The sequence below is a fragment of the Bombus pascuorum genome, chromosome 14, assembly GCF_905332965.1.
Source record: "Bombus pascuorum chromosome 14, iyBomPasc1.1, whole genome shotgun sequence".
Classification (NCBI taxonomy): Eukaryota; Metazoa; Arthropoda; class Insecta; order Hymenoptera; family Apidae; genus Bombus; species Bombus pascuorum.
Genome location: NC_083501.1, coordinates 9,908,018 through 9,926,373, shown reverse-complemented (window position 1 = coordinate 9,926,373; position 18,356 = coordinate 9,908,018). Strand labels below are relative to the sequence as shown.

General features: G+C 40.0%; 1 protein-coding gene across 2 annotated transcripts in view; it reads left to right on the top strand.

Annotated features, from left to right (window-relative positions):
• The window catches only part of LOC132913961 (gamma-aminobutyric acid type B receptor subunit 2), a 124,911-nt gene that overhangs the window by 37,982 nt on the left and 68,573 nt on the right, over positions 1 to 18,356 (top strand). The window contains exons 1-2 of one of the 2 annotated variants that reach the window (XM_060972655.1): positions 74 to 867; positions 11,159 to 11,252. The exons of the other annotated variant lie outside the window; for it this stretch is intronic. The gene's annotated coding sequence lies outside the window, so the exon portion shown is untranslated. Of the gene's footprint in view, positions 1 to 73; positions 868 to 11,158; positions 11,253 to 18,356 lie in introns of those variants that run through there. 2 annotated transcript variants of the gene reach the window in all.

The window sequence follows — 18,356 nt, the reverse complement described above, 5'->3', positions numbered from 1 at the left end:
CGGGTTCAGGAAAACGCGCAGCCGCAAAAGAGCAGGGTGGGAAGGCTGACAGTTTGGAGGTCTTTCAGGGGTGGTCTGTCAGTTTACCGGATGACCGCGTGAGCGCGCTGCCGCGCAAGACCAACCCTCTATTCGCGCTACATCCGGCGAACGTGACTGATCGTGTTCGATTCGCTACCGTTGGAAAACAGTCGGGTTTTGTCGCTCGGCCAATGGTACGCGATCTCCGTACGTATTCTTTACTTCGTCGCGTTTTTCTTATCACAGATCTTTTTCGATCATTCGTTCCTATACTTATCCGTTAACGTGCTACAATCGACGGCTTGGAAAGTCACCATCTATCGACCGCCGTCACTGACCGGTCCGTCTTTTCGCTCTTTTCTTCGTTCTTCACACCGTACCAACCGTATTCCTACCGCTGCACTTTGGATCCTGTTCCCTCTCGATCCGATCGAGCCGTTCTCATCTTGCGCGACCCTGTGACTCTGCGCAGTTTTCGTGACCGTAAACCCCTCGCAGCAAGAAGAGCATCATGCTACATCGTTCTCCTGTGGCCACCGAATAGCAAATTAATTCGAAAAAAGGAAACAGAGAAGAGGGTCAAAGAAGAAAAATAAAAGCGAGAAAGCGAGTAAGAGGAACGGAGCGGGGATAAAGAGGGGGAAGGAGGGGAGAGATTCCTTTCCTCGAATAGTGTGTAGTGTATTCTTGGTGGATGGTATCGCAAGGATCGGTAGCTAGTTCGTGATGGGGGTGGCAACCAGTTTATCAGACGTAGTCAGTACAAGAAATCCACCAGGAAGATAATGCAGATAAATGCCTCCGGAGGGAAGAGCGGACAAGTAACAGAGGATTATATGTTGTCAGGTACGTGTATATATTTTTTTCCTGTTTTTTTTTCTTTTGCGCTGTCACTGCGCGCATACGGGCATGTCTCTGTATGCGAGCGTGTATTTGTTCGAATATCTACGCTCGTGTACGTTTTTACATGCATCGTTTGAACAAGTAATAAATGTGTACGAACGTATACGTACACGCGCGACATACGTACCCGCGTGTATGTGCATTAGTACATCTATATACGTACAGTTTGAGGCAGGACATGAAACTTTTACGAAATCTATCTGAAATCTTTATTGTATATCGAGGCAACTTACAGCACGCCAACCTGCTGAAACATCTATTGTATTTTTACGTGCAAACTTGAATTTGGATTGCCTGATACTTGTACAATATAATATAAATATCCTCGCGTGTTTGACTTTCTTTGACTATCGTTCGTCTGCGAGAGCAGCATCGTTTTGTTTATCTTCTATTAGGTTTAGTTCTCGTAGATTCGTAGGAAACGAGCTGGCAGAGTGTGGTGTTTATTATCACCGTAGTTCACCTTATCTTTGTTGTACCGTGAAACGGACGCTCGGTTCGTTTCGTGACGAAATCGAACGCGACGAAGAACGATAGACGGTAACGTGACCGATGACATTAGCTTCGGCAACTAAGTAACTGAAAAATCGCAAACATACGTTGCAGCGGGAGTATCATTAATCGACCGATCTCGACCTCGACTGTAACCTCGATTCAAGGTTTTACATACATTCAGGAGTGCTCGGTGTTGTATTTACCTTCGCAATGCCTCTTCACAAAGGAAAAGTACGTAATATTGCTTCTATAGTATGGTGTAAAGCACGAATTGTATTATTCACAACGCGGGACGTGGATGCGGTTGTTAACTATAGGTATCTACCTTCGCATCGCGGAATAGTTTTTATCGAAGCGCTCCGTAAATGAATCGAATCGGCCTCGATAACGAATTAACATAGCAACGAGAGCCAAGTTGTTTCGGAATGTTTGTTCAACGATACGAAAACCTTCCTCGAGTATATATGTAGATATGTATGTATGTATATGCATGTTGGCAAGTGGAGGATCTTCCAGTCAAGGAAAGGATCGATCAGATATTGTATTAACCTTTTCGTCGTCGAACAGATGGTCCCTTCTATTTACGATTAGCTTTCTTCCAAGATTTCATTGGGCAACGTTTGCGCTATATTCAAGGTCTCGATGCGCGTACCTATTTACGTACGTTGCATATATTTTGTAAACGTATTCGCGACTATCTTCGACGTAAAATATTTGCGCATTGAAATTTTTATTTAATTCGATGTGGCTGTCAAATCATGCTCGTATATCAAATGCGACGTGTCAATCAAAAGCATCGTGTACATTGTACACTGAAGGTTACGTAGCGAACGCGCGCGGGCTTAATACAAAAGATAGCGGAAGGATGAAATTACAAAGCACAGCTTGCAGACTGAAGGTGTGGTATGTGCGGATATGTGGAACATGAGATTCCGAGATCCCAGGATTCTGAATTCCTTGCGGCATATGTAAGATATCCTACGTGGAAGAATTAATACCGGATGTCTCATAACTGAAAATTCAAACGTATATACACCCGGCGTTTCCATTCTATGAACTGTATTTTATATTTCTTCTCGATTCCCTTTTTAATGAGAACCTTTCTGAATATACTGTCTTTCCTCTTCGTTATTATTTCTGATGTATTCGGGAGATAAAAGAGTTTTTTTTATGAGAAATTCTGCTGAAACAGAATTAACATTACGCTGTTTCAGGTTTGATGTAATTGATATAGGAAGTTTAAAGAATAAATTTATTATAGATAAAGAAATTCGTTCTTCAGTTTCTTTCAATCAACGATAATTAGCATAAATTGCGAATCAATCATCTTGTTTCCGTGTTCTCTACCGCGAGGTTTTTATCGAAAACGTTCGTTCTAGCGGAAAATAGAAAAAGTTGGATCGTTCCTAAATAATAGACGGTGCTCGCAGTTCCGTTCGGCTCGGAACTTCGCCTAACTTTACATAACATCCTGACTGACGGGGAGAAAGAATCGGAAAAGAAATCAGATCAATGGGGAAAAAAAACTTTGGTTAATTCGTGATATGTTCTGGCGTTGGATGGCGTTCGCGCGTTGGCGTTTTAGCGAGAGAGAATCGAGACTATGGGCTAGCCACCAGAAGAAAAAAACCGAGTATTCGAAAATGGAGGAAAGCCCGGTGTAGAACAACGTAATAGAAAATTTATTCAGAGCTTAATCACATCGCGACAAAGACAGCATTGTTCGGGCGTGAACAATAGGGCGGTTCTGCGGGTTCACGTAGCGGCGACTGCGAGCATTCGCTTCTCTGATTTGCAACGACTCTTTGCTTTTTTGATTTCCCTTTTCTCCTGGGAATTCAGGTCGCCATATCGACGCCACTTGGCCTTTTCTCTTCTCCTCTCTTCTCTTCTCTTCTCTTCTCTTCTCTTCTCTTCTCTTCTCTTTTCTTCTCGTTTCGTCATTTCGCGCCCTTGTTCCTTCGAGTTCAGAAATTTACGCAAACACGCGTAACAATTCGCCTCGAAACGTGCCACAAAAATTTTATACACGACACATCTCGTCGACGTTCATTACAAAAGAGAACATTCTTTCTCGTGAGAAAATTCGCACGCTCGAAAATCTCATTCGTTTAAATTAGCTTCGATTCGATTCGATTCGATCCGATTTGATTGGATTGTATTCGGCAATCTTTTAGAAAAAGAAAGCTTCGCTATATGTGATACGAGACCCGAAATGTAACGTCATCTGTCATAATAGCCGAATAGAAACCGCGGACAAACAGTTTGCCCAGAGGTTTTTATTTGTAAATCATCGCCTCGATGTCAAGTTGACAGCGCGTACCGTTCAATTTTATACCTCGGATGCCGTCGCCTACGCGTTTCTCGCATTTCACGAATCACCCATCCCTGTCACGATCTTGTAAATTTGGCTAGCTATGACATGCGTTACCCGCGCGCGTATTTTTAAGCGAAACGTCCCGAACGTAGCGCGGTGTAAAGCGTCGTTTCGACTATCATCGGACATGTTTTCGTAACTGATTCGAGTCTGTTCGTTCTGTTAATGATTTCGATTTGTCGATCGTATAGCTATCGAGTGTACCTTTCATTTGCTCATTCCGCCATCTAAATAAATTATTTATCTTCATCTCTCTCCGATTGTTTTCAGTTTTGCACGGTACGTGTACACCTATCGATTTCCTCGTTTCCGGGTAAAAATTATTTCCACCAGTTACTCATTCCGTTAACGAAGCCGAATATAATCGACAGCTGTACACCGTTTAGAACCCGTCCGAAAATTTGCAAAATAATAAATAACTCGACGTTTTAACGAGTCGTCTAAACAAAAGATAGAAATCGAAACAGTCGATCGAGCGTGAGTTTCGTAATGGAAATACGGAGCGACGGAAATAAAATTTCCCGCGATCTCGTCACGAAACACGAAATAGATTCCGCTGACAAAATATTACTCGAATCGTTCGTCTCGCTGGACGTGCATATTTTTTCGGTCAAATAAAAAGTAACCGATGCAATCTCTATCTATAGGACTGTTCTAGCATCGGGTCATTGGAATTTCTATAAATTCTATCGGGCCTTTTTACTCTCTGTGAAAACGAGGAAGGAGGACACGGGGTGAATGGCATAGTGATCCTGACAAAGGGCGTTAATGGCGAAGTTGGTGTTGGGGCATTCGACCGTTTTCTCCTCGCAGCATTTTCTTCTCGTAGGTAGAAACGCGTGACCGCGTGTCGATACCATCGTTGTCCAATGCAATACAAGGGTCACCTATCGTTTATTCTCGTCTCTTTAAATGTCCTCGATGTTTAAAGCCGATTTCCTCCCAAAACACGTTTCCTCCGCCGTCTTTCTTTTCAATTCTTTCCGTTTACACATACCCTATCGTAAATCCTTCTATTCGTAAACGGAGCATTTAACAGTTAACGAATTTTTCTCTTCCTCTTGTTCCTGCTGTAATATTTACGTGAATAAAATTCGCACTTACATTACATCGTTTTGAATGGACGCTGTCAGCTCTCCTTCAAGTATCGAGTGATCGAAACTCATTTTATTTTCGGCGAGTTTTCGTGATCGATTTCACAAACGTTTGCCGGTTCGCGACGCAATATTTACATATTCCGTCTAAATTTCTATCTAGTTAACTTATTCGCGCGAAGTCGCCACAGAGAGAATGGAGCTTATTAGTATGCATAACTGCGCCCAGTAATCCGTACGATCGCTTGAAATTTTAGTTGCGCGAAGTAATCGTCCGTTCCAAACGGATTACTCTACGTGGAAGAACCTATTTACACGGACGGACGATGCGAAGGGTCGCATCGTCGATGATCAGAATCTACGGATAGCTACGGTCGAGTAACGTATTCGCACCGTAATAGGAAAAATAAGCAGAATATCGTCCGGCTTACGTGAAATCACGTACGAACCTCAGCTAACGGATGTTCGTACCTACGTCAAAATCATACGCCACGAGATTCGTACCGTACCGTGTACATCCAATTGTAATCGATTTAGGAGGAAATAAATAAAAATAATCCTCCAAACGCTGGTGATTCGATTTTTCAATACCAGGAAGCGTTGCAGCGACGCATTCCTTTACGCCGGTGGAAATGAAATATTTTTGAAATTCGTCGCGTGAAATATATATATAATCGTAGCTGTGACGGAATTTCGATTTGCAGCGATTTGAAGTCAGTACCGTGAGCGAAATTTTCGGAATTTAACCAATTTTTGAACGGTCCGTTATCGAGTGCCACATCGAAAAGGCTGGTGTTCAATGGTTACGGATAGGTGGTGCGCGCGTGGCTGGCCCTGTAAAACGCTGTTAGCGAGAACCGCAAGAAGGGTTAGTATTTGACCTGGCAACTTTTATTATGTCGATACAGGTTGGGTGATAGCTCCGCTGTAAAATCAGTGTTCGTCGCTAAATAAACGAATCGCTGATTCATCGTAGGCAACAAATAGACATTTTCCGAATAAAACTGCCGCTCCTGGTTGCAGCGACGGTTCAACGCAGGGCCGAAGCCCGTGGCGAAAAATTTGGCGGAGCGTGCGGAATTAAAGCTCGATGCGAGAACGAAAATGAATTTGCTGGAACTCGCAACTTTTACCTTTTACCTCTTTTTTGGTCTTTCTAGGGTTGACGCCTTGAATCGTTTCGCCATTGATTAACCCGACTTCTAAACGTACGTCTCACGCTAACGCCGTAGTTTATTAATTCAGTTTATACAAGTGTGAGTTAATTAAGCCTCGGTTCGGCCATTCGTAGGAAAATTTGTAGCCTGGAGCGTGGTTTGTCGGTGATTAAGCGGTAGTTAAGCAGAGAATAGATGCCAAAGAGGGACGTATCACGATATTAGCATATGGCATTGTAACGCGGTTGGAGGTTAGGTAGGCGTTCATCGAATTGTGGACGCGCGAAGTCCAGCGTAATGTGTTACTTGGCAAAGTGGATAGAGCGGTTTGCACGGGCTGTTGCTTTCCTTCCCTGTAATTTTCTTTCACGTTCGCCACGGTTTATTTCCTCCTTGTTTTACGTTTTCAAAGCTCCCGTGTCACGTGAAATTTTCCACACATAAAATATATTACTCCGGACATATTACCTACGACTGTTTGCTTATAGTTAGATGAATGTTTATCTTGACTTGCACTTCTGTGACTGCTATAAATCAAAATGAAATATCGCTTTTGCAATGAGTGTGTTTACCATGTAAAGATGCTTCTTCGTCGTAGCTACTTGTTAGACGGCAACCTGAGAGTAGTTTCGAACCTTTGGAATATTGGATTTGGAAGATACATCGTGGCGACGTTTCGACAGCGCGTGCGCCAGTTCAAAGAGGATCGAAGAATAAGGAAAATCAGTGTAGGTATTTTCGATTAGGCGAGAATTCACGATGCAAAAGTACAGTCGTGTATATCGCATTCGCATGTTTGTCATTCCGAGTGTGTCGAACACGTCGATCAACTTGCACCAGTCTGTGTCGCGTGTTATCCTATTTTGCGCGTACGTAGCAACACCGATCACGAACATGAAGTATCCGACAAAGGCAGGACTTTTCTTTGCTTCGAAAGCTTGAATTCGTTTATTGCCAATGGCAAAGGAAAGATCGCGACAAATCTCAAAGCGGTCAAACTAGGGTAAAACTTGTAACGTGTATATTTTCCTTGTCGCTAAGCTACCGAGAAAAAGAAAGGAAGAGAAAGGAAAAATGTTTCATAGTAGTCTTTTCTCGAATTTGAGAACGATACACCTTCGAGAAAGAATACCGACTAACGGAAAAATCCTCCTCCTCTGTCCAGTTTCAGACAAAACATCGAAACTTGTTACACTGCATCGAGGAAACGTGTATCGTTTTTTACCCGCAGTTCGCCGATTACAAAACACTAGAATTATGTTTGAAGATCGAGAGAGTCACCTGAGAGTCCAGCGCAAGCGTTTAATTCGAAGTTCAATTATGGCAGGAAACTCTATAACAGAGTAAAGTTATACTCATCACCGCAAAACAGGGGTGCATCGTAACTTGAGCACTTCGATGCGAAAGTGGGTTTTCGAAAAAGCAAAGGTAACTTATGATGCGCCGAGGGGTTCGCTAAAGGAGCTTTAGAAACGCGAAGGAAGCGGAAAGCCACTTCAAAAGCAGCACAAGTAGCGAAAACACTTAAGCGAAAAGAACTTGAGCGTTCCTGGCCAACAAAATAGAATGCGTACGAAATAGTGGAAACTGTGCAAAGGAGCATAATGCGAATGCATAACAAACAGGGCTTGCGCTTCGCCTGTCTTCCATCGAGTAGTTTATTACAAATTCCCATGAACGCAAATCTCTGAAAATCCTTGAAAATTTTTTCCAACCCTTTTTATCATCCCGATCTCCTATTCTTTTCGCCTTTTTATTTTAATCGATATACGAAACATTATTCTATGCCACGAACTTTCGTTTCGTAATATATGTACATGTATAATCTTGTTTCAAATGTAATCAAATTCAATTAGCGTTCTCTCATTGTGGACCACGAACATGTTCGTGTACGAGTTGCCTGGCTATCTGTTAGACTCTCGAGAAAAGTCCGGAACACGTAGCTAACTTTACACACGAGTTAACTGGATACTCTCTCTCTCTCTTTCTCGCTTTCTCTCGCTTGTGGAGTTTCATTTTTACGATAAATTCGTTGGTAGAGTACTCGAAAGAATCGCGGAATTAGCAAAGAAAAACAAGAATCATATTGCCGTTGGTCGATGGAAACAAGAATTTATTAAGCCATTTGAAATCGTAATACACAAAACGAAGAACTGTTTGAACTATTTGCGAGTGCTTCGAGTTTCGTCCGATCCTTCTGGTCTGTATGAACATTCAGATTCATAAAACATAGCAATTGAATTTGAGTGCCTATTGTTGTAGCTAGACCGAAACTGGAAAATACAAACTGCTCTCTGACCAGTGACCGCATATATGCTGAAATCCCTATCAGCCCCAGCTGCGTTTGACGTCTCTCTGGAATTTCTTCGTTCCTCAATGATCGGTTTAATGAATTGTCCGCGCAAAATCCATATCACGTAGCTGCCGCTAGATTATTTCGTTGCTTACCGTATACCTCTGGGTAACCCCATTGTACACACGTACGTATATTTGCATTTGAGAAATTTCTTTGTTCGTCGCATAAACTCTGTTATTTAATGAAACAGCGGAATGGATAATCTTTTTTGCAAGCAAAATCATTTTATATTCATACTTTCATTAGCATAATTGAAAATGTGGAATCGAAGCAGATATCTGTCTCTCTTACCAACAATAAGTACTGTTATAACAGAAATTATATAACAGATATGGTCTTGGATATTTCGAACATTATGTGCGTTATATGCACCTTTGCACCCTTCAACTTCCCATAATTGCATGATAAAAATTCGCAGTCATGTAATTTATTTTAATCACATCGTATAAAGGGAAGAAGGGAAAAAATAAAATTAAGTCGAAACATTATCCACGAAACCAGTCATACATTACTCTTAATAAATACTGATACGTAACTAAGAGAAAGGGCGATCTATCGATCAATTATCACGATTTTTACTATGATTAATGCATAGGATAAAATTACGCGAAAAGTATATGGCATCGCGACCGCAAATAAACACGAGTATCTTTTCGTTGGCGAATTACACGGTATGATATTTTCGATGTGCTTTGGAAAAAAACTTTCGGCTGAAATATTAGGCCTGTAGGTACGTGCCAGTTTTCGACAACGCGCGGCTCTGCTGGTTGGACGAGTGATGAAAGAGGCGAAGCTTCTTTGCACGATTTCTATGAAACCAACTCGGCCCACACACGAGGTGTTTGTAGGGACAAGTATTACGAGTTGACTCGAAAACAGGATTTTCTTCTGTGCTCGTTTCGATCTCTGTCATTTTTCTAGTTGCAGAGGAGTAGGATTTCGTGTAGAGCTTAACTTTCATTGTTCCCTTGTTCGAGCTCCTATTTGACAATATTATATCGAGGCTTAAATCCACCGACGTCTATATATAAATCTGCTTTTAACCCAGAACTCGATTATACGTTTCCTCGTCTCAGCCTCTAGTCGTTCGTCATAGTTCCAGCAAACCCTGGATAATCGAATCTCCGCTTCCGTCTTTGAGATTGCAAAGCCCTTCGGACAGTACGGTACTTTCCTGAAATCTCGCTCGATTCTGTCATTCCCTCTTACTTCGTCGATAATTAAATTTAGCACGTATGGATCGATTGGTAGAAATTAACCGTGCCATTGTTATAATATATGCGAAGACTACAGGGGGGAATAATTATGGAATAATTAAGGAGGAAAAATATACGAAGGTACAATTTTATTCATGCTTACGCAAACATAAATCTAACGAGATGAGAATCTTTTTTATCACACGTATCTATCTCATTGAATCATTTAATGCGTGGTATTAACATCAAATTGTTTCGTATAATATGCTGTAACAATATGATACAATAATTATTTATTCATCTTTTGAAATGGAACTCGCAAAATTTGATATCGCGTGACAAAATATTAATAAGAAATAAAATATAAAGCATCCCGTCGAACAAGAGCTTACTTTAAATTCGACGAGGGGATGATCTAAAATTAAAAAGTTTTTGTTTGTACGATATTTTTTGAAACATGAATAATACGACTCACGATTAGTAAGAAATACTCATACGGATACATTTCACACACGACTACCGATATTTAAGATTTAACTAATGAATAAATTTATAGCGACTGCGCATTAGCATTTTCTAATTATACGCTGTAATGTTATATGTTCAGCTATTTGAAAAAATGGTGCCAAAAATTGGCAAAAAATACGCGTTTAAGTTAGTAGACATAGAGTACGAATAACTGTCAGTTTACTATACAAATAACTCTGAAGTTTATTTTTCGTTCTACATCGCTCTCGAATGCAATGTATAACCTGTCATGTGCCCGACCATATTGCAAAAAAAAGTTAAGAAGAGATACAAGTAAAAGTAGCACTGCGACTACAACTCGGGCGAAGAGACCTTCCGTTCTTGTAATTATCTTATAGAAGTTTTAAGACTTCTGCTAACTTTGGAACGACATAACATTTTTAAAAGGATACCACTCGCATAAACTTCGTCGCTTTAAATTCAATAAAATTTCTCGTGGTTCGGTTGATAGTTGCATTAGGACGATTGAATGCATTTTATTACGCTTGTTATACACACGTATGTATGTATGTGCATCATGTTTGCTCGATGTTCTTGGCATCGCCGCGAATCAACTTACTTTTACTCTGTAAAATTTCCTGTTGACAAACGACCGATCTTTTGTTTGCTGCGAACGGTATTTACTCAATGCTCGTAGAGAACAGTTTTGCTTGCCAGTGAAAAGGATTAGCGGAGTAAATGAAAGAGCGATCTAGCTAACGGTTTTTGAACCATCTGCACATTTCTGAGCTATGAAACCTTAGATACCATACATATACATGAAACACGAACTATGATAGATTACGTACGAAGATTTGTGAAACGTTAGCAGATGTCGCGATAAACCATTTGTTTGAGGAAATTTCGCGTAGCATTCGTGTTCTCATCTAGATCGACTAATTTTAATTGCTCGCGATACGCTTTACAGAACATCGTTTATATTGGAAATTACGCTGTTTTATTTATGAAACCGCACGATGGTGTTATCATTATTCCTGTTCCGCTTATCTCGAGATTACTTTCCATAACAATTTTCTTTATATACTTTTCAGCCAAATGCGCGTGAACATTCGAGATCGCCGAAGAAACAGCCAAGGCCCGATAAATACGGAAATGGAGCCTGCACGAGGCACGTCTGCTCGATAGGTTCGTACATCGAATAATCTTATTCTCAATTTTTAACTCGAAATGAACTTTCAATACGTGCAAGCATCAATTACGTCAAGCGTTTGGGCAAAATATAAATTGTGAATTATCGGCGCTTCCTCTTCCACAGTCTGTTCGCCAATTGCGAGAAGTACAACACCAAATATTTGCATTTCAAAACTTGGCACGCGGTATTTAACTTCCTTTGTAAAAATGATTGAAACAAATGAATGATTTAACGATCGTAAAATTTTAATTAATTTGTTTCGCCGAAGGAGAGAGAGAGAGAGAGAGAGAGAGAGAGAGAGAGAGAGATAGGAAAGAAAATGTAAAATTTGACAAAACAAATTAAAAATTGGACAGCCGCAGCTCTCGCGTACTAATATTTTCGAGGTCCGCACGAACACATTACATTACTCTATGTCATCCTTGAATTAAATTAGAATGAAATGAAAGCCGGATTTAATTAAGTCCATGGAGTTTCACTCGACGAGTTAATTAATTCACGTCCAATGAAATTCAGATCGACCCTCCAGTACTGTTTACGCGATATCGCTATCAAAAAATTTCAACAGTGATGGGATGCTCATTGAAATAATCACTGATATGATCGTTTGTATATCGGAAAAGCTGTTGGATTTTATCTTGTAGAACTACATTTACGTGCGTTTAATTTTTACTCGCAATTTCAGCTTCATGTATGAATCTATAACATGTATCTAAATATCCTATTTATAACTATTCGTAATTAAGGTAATACGAGGAAAACAAGTAGTCAAATAAATATATAATTATGTTTCTGCTTTCATCGAAGGCATCTGCGTATTTTTAGTGTATATGTTAATTAAGAAATCCAAAACCCGTCATTTTGTTGGCGTTTGGTAGTTCTAACGTTGAGAAGACTAATTTTTATAATGGTGAGTACTAACATTTTTGGACATTAGCATCAACTATTTAATGGGACGTGTTTGATTGGATTTCTTCTACCCTATTAAATTGGGATCATTTGGTAGTTACCCGATGTCTTTTATTATTTGTATCGTGTTATATGTTATTACTCTCATGATATACGGGACGCGATCAGCTCGTTTTTCCCACGTGGCTTACTCAAATAAGCCAACCTTCCGTGCTGCAAGATTCAATGCTTTTGCGGATTTCCAATACGTTCGATGCTCGTCCGACAAGCTCGTCCTTTCTGATTTTTCAATCTGCCGTTTCAAATTTTGAAACAACATAGAGACAGTTGTAATTTCCTTTGTTAAATTATCAAACTACAGTCGAGTAATTTCGCAAAGAGAGATAGGTTATTGATGATAATAGATACCGCAGAGGGAAATTGAAGGTAAACTATAAAGTTTGCTTCCACCTAAATGCAATTAACAAATGGTCGAACAGAGAAGCAGAAGTGATTACAGATATAATAGTAATGGTTGACCCCATAGTAATTTAGTGTAATTTAAAGTTATCATTTTGCACCACTCTAATGAAAGAGAGGAAAGAGGAAGGAAGGGACGAAGTTATCTCGACTGGGTCTTAGTAGACTCGTTGCTAAAGCTTTCATAGTTGGCTAGTGCTTTGGACCAAATCATCAGTATAGTGGAGGTTAGGCCATAGAACTTATTTCTATGAAAGAGATGATTGAGACGAAGACTTTTCAAACTCATGTTTGATATACCATTTCTTTGGCAAGTTCAGGAAGGTCAGCAGAATTGATGAAACTTAATAATTTTACATTTTATATCTCCACCTAACCTCGCGTTAGACAGTGTTTTATATCGAAATATTCTTGTCATTATGTGAAAGTAAAAGGAAAGATTATATCGCTAATAACATAAAAAGGATAGTGTATGTCGGTCTCAGTTATTAGAATAAAAGCATACAAATGTATCGTAATTAGCCGTGACTGAAAACTAATTCTCTCCATCATAGTTGCCTTCTGTTTTTCCACTTGAATCGGTAAACACATTGTTTTCTGCTAAACGTGACCTTCTCGGTAAATATCGTCGCAGACGATATGCATTATGTATATTCGTCTAGAACGTATTCGTGCACTTGATTATCGATCATCCACTTTTCGCGTGTGTCTGCACAATACGTTACCACGCTCTGTCAACATTTACGTAGCAGGACGTTCGAATTTAGCACGCGAACAACGGCTACCGACTAACTGCCACTGCTTTCAGCTACTTTAATTTCGCCTGTTAATCGACTCGTCAGGCAAACCTCCATTTCTCGAAGTGAAAAATCACAATCCTGGATATATTTGATCCGTAAATCGGTGGTAAAATCCAAATTTATTGTCAACCAACGGTAAACAATCGCTTTCAAAGCAAACTAATTCCGTTCGGAATGTCGGCGTGTGTTCATGATTTCGAAGATTTGATCGTTTCGAATCTCCCGTTACGTATCGGACTTTACTCGATTGGAAATTGCATTTAAATAATTTGTTTCGTGTTGCTTCGCGTTGTTGCTTCAAAGCGTAATGATACTCATGACCGTAAAAGGAAAAAGTACATCCGTAAACAGCTCTTCAACGTTGTTTAAACAGAACTAGCTCGATTACGTTAATCAAATTCGGAGCTATACAGAATTCGAGAAAATGCTTTTCCCATTTTCCTTCTTTCTCGTCGATTCGATCGCTCCTCAATCACGAAATTGATTTCAGTTTGAGTATTAAAAAATGAATCATTTATTTGCAGTCGACCGTCTATAAATAAAGATATCAAATAGCCATTGTTTGATATTGGACTATAGTACAGTCCACCACAGCACGCTGAGCTCGTGAAAGACTTCTTTAACCTCTTAATGACTAAAATATTAATGAATGGGCAATCTCCCTTGTTCCCTGAAGATATAACCTGAAAAGAAAGCTAGCGAGCTTATTGAACAGTTATACTTATACACCGTATTATAATTCGAGAAACACAAATATTAAATAACAAAAAACTTTCCTAACTTGCACGGAACTAAGCATAAAAAATTTTTGCCTACCGTCGTGCGAAACATACGATAATCGATTCAATGATCGATGCGCTTTACTGGAAATGGAGGCACGATTAAATTTCTACGTTATAAACGCACAACTATCGAGTTTGCACTGCCTATAGTGATTAAGAAAGTTTTCCAACAATGATGAAAATTAAAAGTTAGTTGTTGGTATCAGAAGATTGTATCTACGAATTATTCTAGCGAGATGAGAGTGGTCGAGTTGGCTTGGCAATACTCGATAAAACTTTGAATGTAATGTGCCATCATAATGTCCTCGAGTTATTCGAATCGTAAAAATGCGAGATAAGCCAAAGAACGTTAATTTCTGTCACACTTAACGGCACGTTGTAATACGCTCTGATTGTGCTTTTCTAATTCTCTAAATCATTTCTATGATTTTTTTTTCAACGTCATAATCGTTCATAATCAATGAACATAAACAACAAGCACTAGAAAAGACGTTGCTAAATCACACATGTGGTGTGAAACAAAAACGCGAGATATAAAACGAAAAAAAAAAAAAAAAAAAAATGTGGAACCTCTCTATTAAAAAGTGCTTTCTATACTCCATTACGACTGCTCTACTACGCGCCACATATCTTTCCCGAAAAAATGAAAAGGGGAAAGAGAAAAAAAAATGGGAAGCCGTGCGAACGGAAAACACGAACTTTCCATTAAAGAATGCTTTCTAGATACGTGGTTCGTGTGGCGTTAATGCGACTAAATCTGTACATCTGTTCACATCTCAGCCGTTAAAATCGGCGAATCACTGACTACACGTAACTTTGCGGTTCTCGCGAAACCATCGTTTAAGATAAAGAAAGAAGAACGAGAAGAAAATGAGGAAAAATTGTTGGGGAACGTAGGGGAAAGGTTAGCTGTGAAAAGGTTGGTGAGGAAAAGCTAAGTAAGCATGCTAATTAAGCTGACTGGTGGAGCAGGAATTTCCTGAAAAGCGAAAACCGGTTTTCCAGCAGCTTGAATCGCGTTAACGGTAAACGTTTAAATGTTTTCGATGTTTCGCTTGAATGTCGCAATTCAGCTTCTCCGCAGGGCAGAGACAATGCGAGCGAGTGGTCGCATTTTTAACGGAGAACAACTGCTTTCCCCCGGTTCTTGCATCGTCGTTGCCGCACTCGAAAAGTAGAACGCCCTAACCCCCGAGAGCAGGCTGATCTAGTTTCTCACGGCTCATCCGTACCGTCGATCAACCCAAACCGACACGACGCGATGCGACGTACGTTTTCACCTAAGAGATTACCAAAGACCGTGCAAAACACGAACTGTTCGCTTACCGTAAACCATCGCCGGCTACCGGCAGAAAAATTTGAATAATTATACCTGGCAGCTACTATTACTTCCTCGGCTGAATCAGATTGGCGATATCTTAATTTCCAGTGGTTCGTCGAAATACGAAAACCAAGATCTATATATTTTCAATCTATGATTATGGGATTATTTTCATAGAATTTCGGAGATTTTTCTATGAGAATGATAACAAGTATGATCGTACTCGAATAAATTCGGTAAAAATAATTTACGACGCTACGATTAGCAGCTTGCATCTTTCTCTGTATTTTACTCATTTCGTTCCGCTACATTTAAGAAACGAATGAACCGAAGAGAGATATAGCGGTCGGAGGATTTCTAGAATGGTATCTCCCTCGATAATAGAGACACGTAGCGGATTCGAACGTGCGTCTACTAAACAATAAGCGAGAGATATTACTTGGAATCATCGATAATCGAACGATTCGATCAGCGTAGCTGCCTCTGTTATTGTCAGGCGATCGATATTAACCGTTGGAATTAATTGCCGGTAATTTTTCATTAGCGTGCGTCGAGATAGGTGGACGATTTGGTCGCGTTGGCGTCGAAGGCGACGGGAACTGCATTTTCGGCACGCAAGCCTTTCGACTGCAGCCTAGCACTTTCGATGTTTCTTCGTGTTCCACGGCAGTTTGAGCAGTAAGGTGAAAGCGAACGACCTTCTTGGCTCGAAAGTAAAGTCCATCGATCAAGCGATGAACCGAAGGGAACACGCCACCGTACTCACTATCAACCGAGGCCCACGTCACCGACGCGATAGTACCTACTGAGGACGACGACGACTACGACCACGGCGTCAGAACCACCGATTATTTCAGTCCAGACTCACGGTCATCGCTGGCTAGCGTGTTACTAGCTAGTAGCGCGGTACAAGCGTTGAGAATTATGTCACTATGCCAAGGCTCAACCTTGCCGCGACATGGTCACCGATGAATACTGTATGAGACTTTATTACCCTCGCCGTTAGACTATCGGCAAGGTTTAACTTGCTTCGTTTTCCCGAAACCACCTCCGATGTCGATCGAGTTGATTATCGTCTACGTTATTTTCGCTCGAGGTTTGCCTGGTTCGTCGAAAGTAAGAGTACCGAGGTTTGACTTTGTTCTTTTTTCTTTTTTTTTCCTCTAGCGTGACTCCTTGCTGCTGTTTATAACTCGAGATATTAACTACAATAATTTACGCTCATTGAGACTCATGCAGGCGATTCGAGTATTTCTCGTGTTTGCCTAATACCCTTTTTCTTCTTTATCTCGAGTATAAACTGGTAATGTCGTGTTATTTCATAGTAAAATTATTTGTTAAGTCGAGGTAACGAGATAGAAAATATCGTACCGTTCTAGTAATATTTACACGAGATCCCAACAGAAAGGAGTTACATTAAAATTCGTATTATGCGTAATCCAATTTTCCAGTCTATCGGCTATCCGCTCGTAAATTTTCGATAGATTGGATTACCCGTTCGGTCAACGGATTGCCTGCTATCCGTATAAATATTCGAGATTACAGGTAAATTAGCGGTTACTCGATTACGATACAGGCACTGATAGCAACGCCTATTTCACTCTTTTCTTTACCTTGCATTCATATTATTTATTTTAGTTTCCTCTGATTTATATTTCCTCCGTTGAACACGCTCTGTAAAACGTAATATTTACTTCTTATTCGAAAAAGTTTATTAATCGAAGCGTCGCTAGAAGCTACGAGCTTTTAAGAGCGGATCTTATCGATATTACGAAACCATCGTGCTTTCGGATTTTATAAAATTTTGATTTCTTTATTTCCAAGCCTGTTATTGCCAGAAGAAAATATCGAGTACTACTTTCGTTAATAGTATTATTTTCAAGAATAATATTAGTGTAATATTTAAATTTAGCCGGAAACTAACAAAGATTGTTATTGATCATATCGTGATAGCGTTGTATCCAGCGCTATTGCAAACGAAAGATACAGGAAACGTAAAAGAAACATATATCGACATTCAGTTTTATGTAAACTATGCTGCCGGCGAACGATATACTTCGTGATAAAATTGACGTAGAAAATCGGAAATGTCCGTCCAAATGCAGATTTATAGAAGTCGTTCGTTTTGAAAGAACACAACCGTTCTCAAATTAAAATAATTTTTACAACTTCTGTTTGATAGATATATTGATACGCTCGGAAGATATAAATCCAATAATAACGTTAAAATATTAATCGTTTAAATTTACTCTGGAATTTACTATTATTTATAACACCTTATAAAATATCTTTCTTATGGAAGTAAGATGTTTATTAAGAATTAAGTTACACGAAGCAAAGTTAATAAGTTCAGCTTCCGAGAAATTCGCAAGAATATTCGATATTCTCTTAAATCGTAGTAGACAAAGTGGAAACCAGTTGGAGGTATAAATTAGGGAATTACCGGGTAATTAATTGGGGAATAAATTAGACGTTACAATTAGGTACGATAAAAACCAAGGAAATTTTCACAATGACCAACCTAGCGCAGTCAGTTAATGTACGATCGAGAAGCGCTCGCGTTAGATCGCCACTTAACGCGTCGATTGCTCAGCGAGTCTGCTAACATTCTCGAAAATTACAGCTGGTTAACCCGGTGAACTCGCTAGTGTTGAACGCTAACAAACGCTGTTTCTAAAATTGACAGACTGATACGGTCCGTCAAACCGATTCTTGAAGCGTTAGATATAAACCGGTGGTCTTCCTGGAGCCAGTCGACCGACGCCGGATTATTGATCGGGAGTCGTGACCGGCTACTAGCCAATCGACCGTTGCCCCCTTCACAGC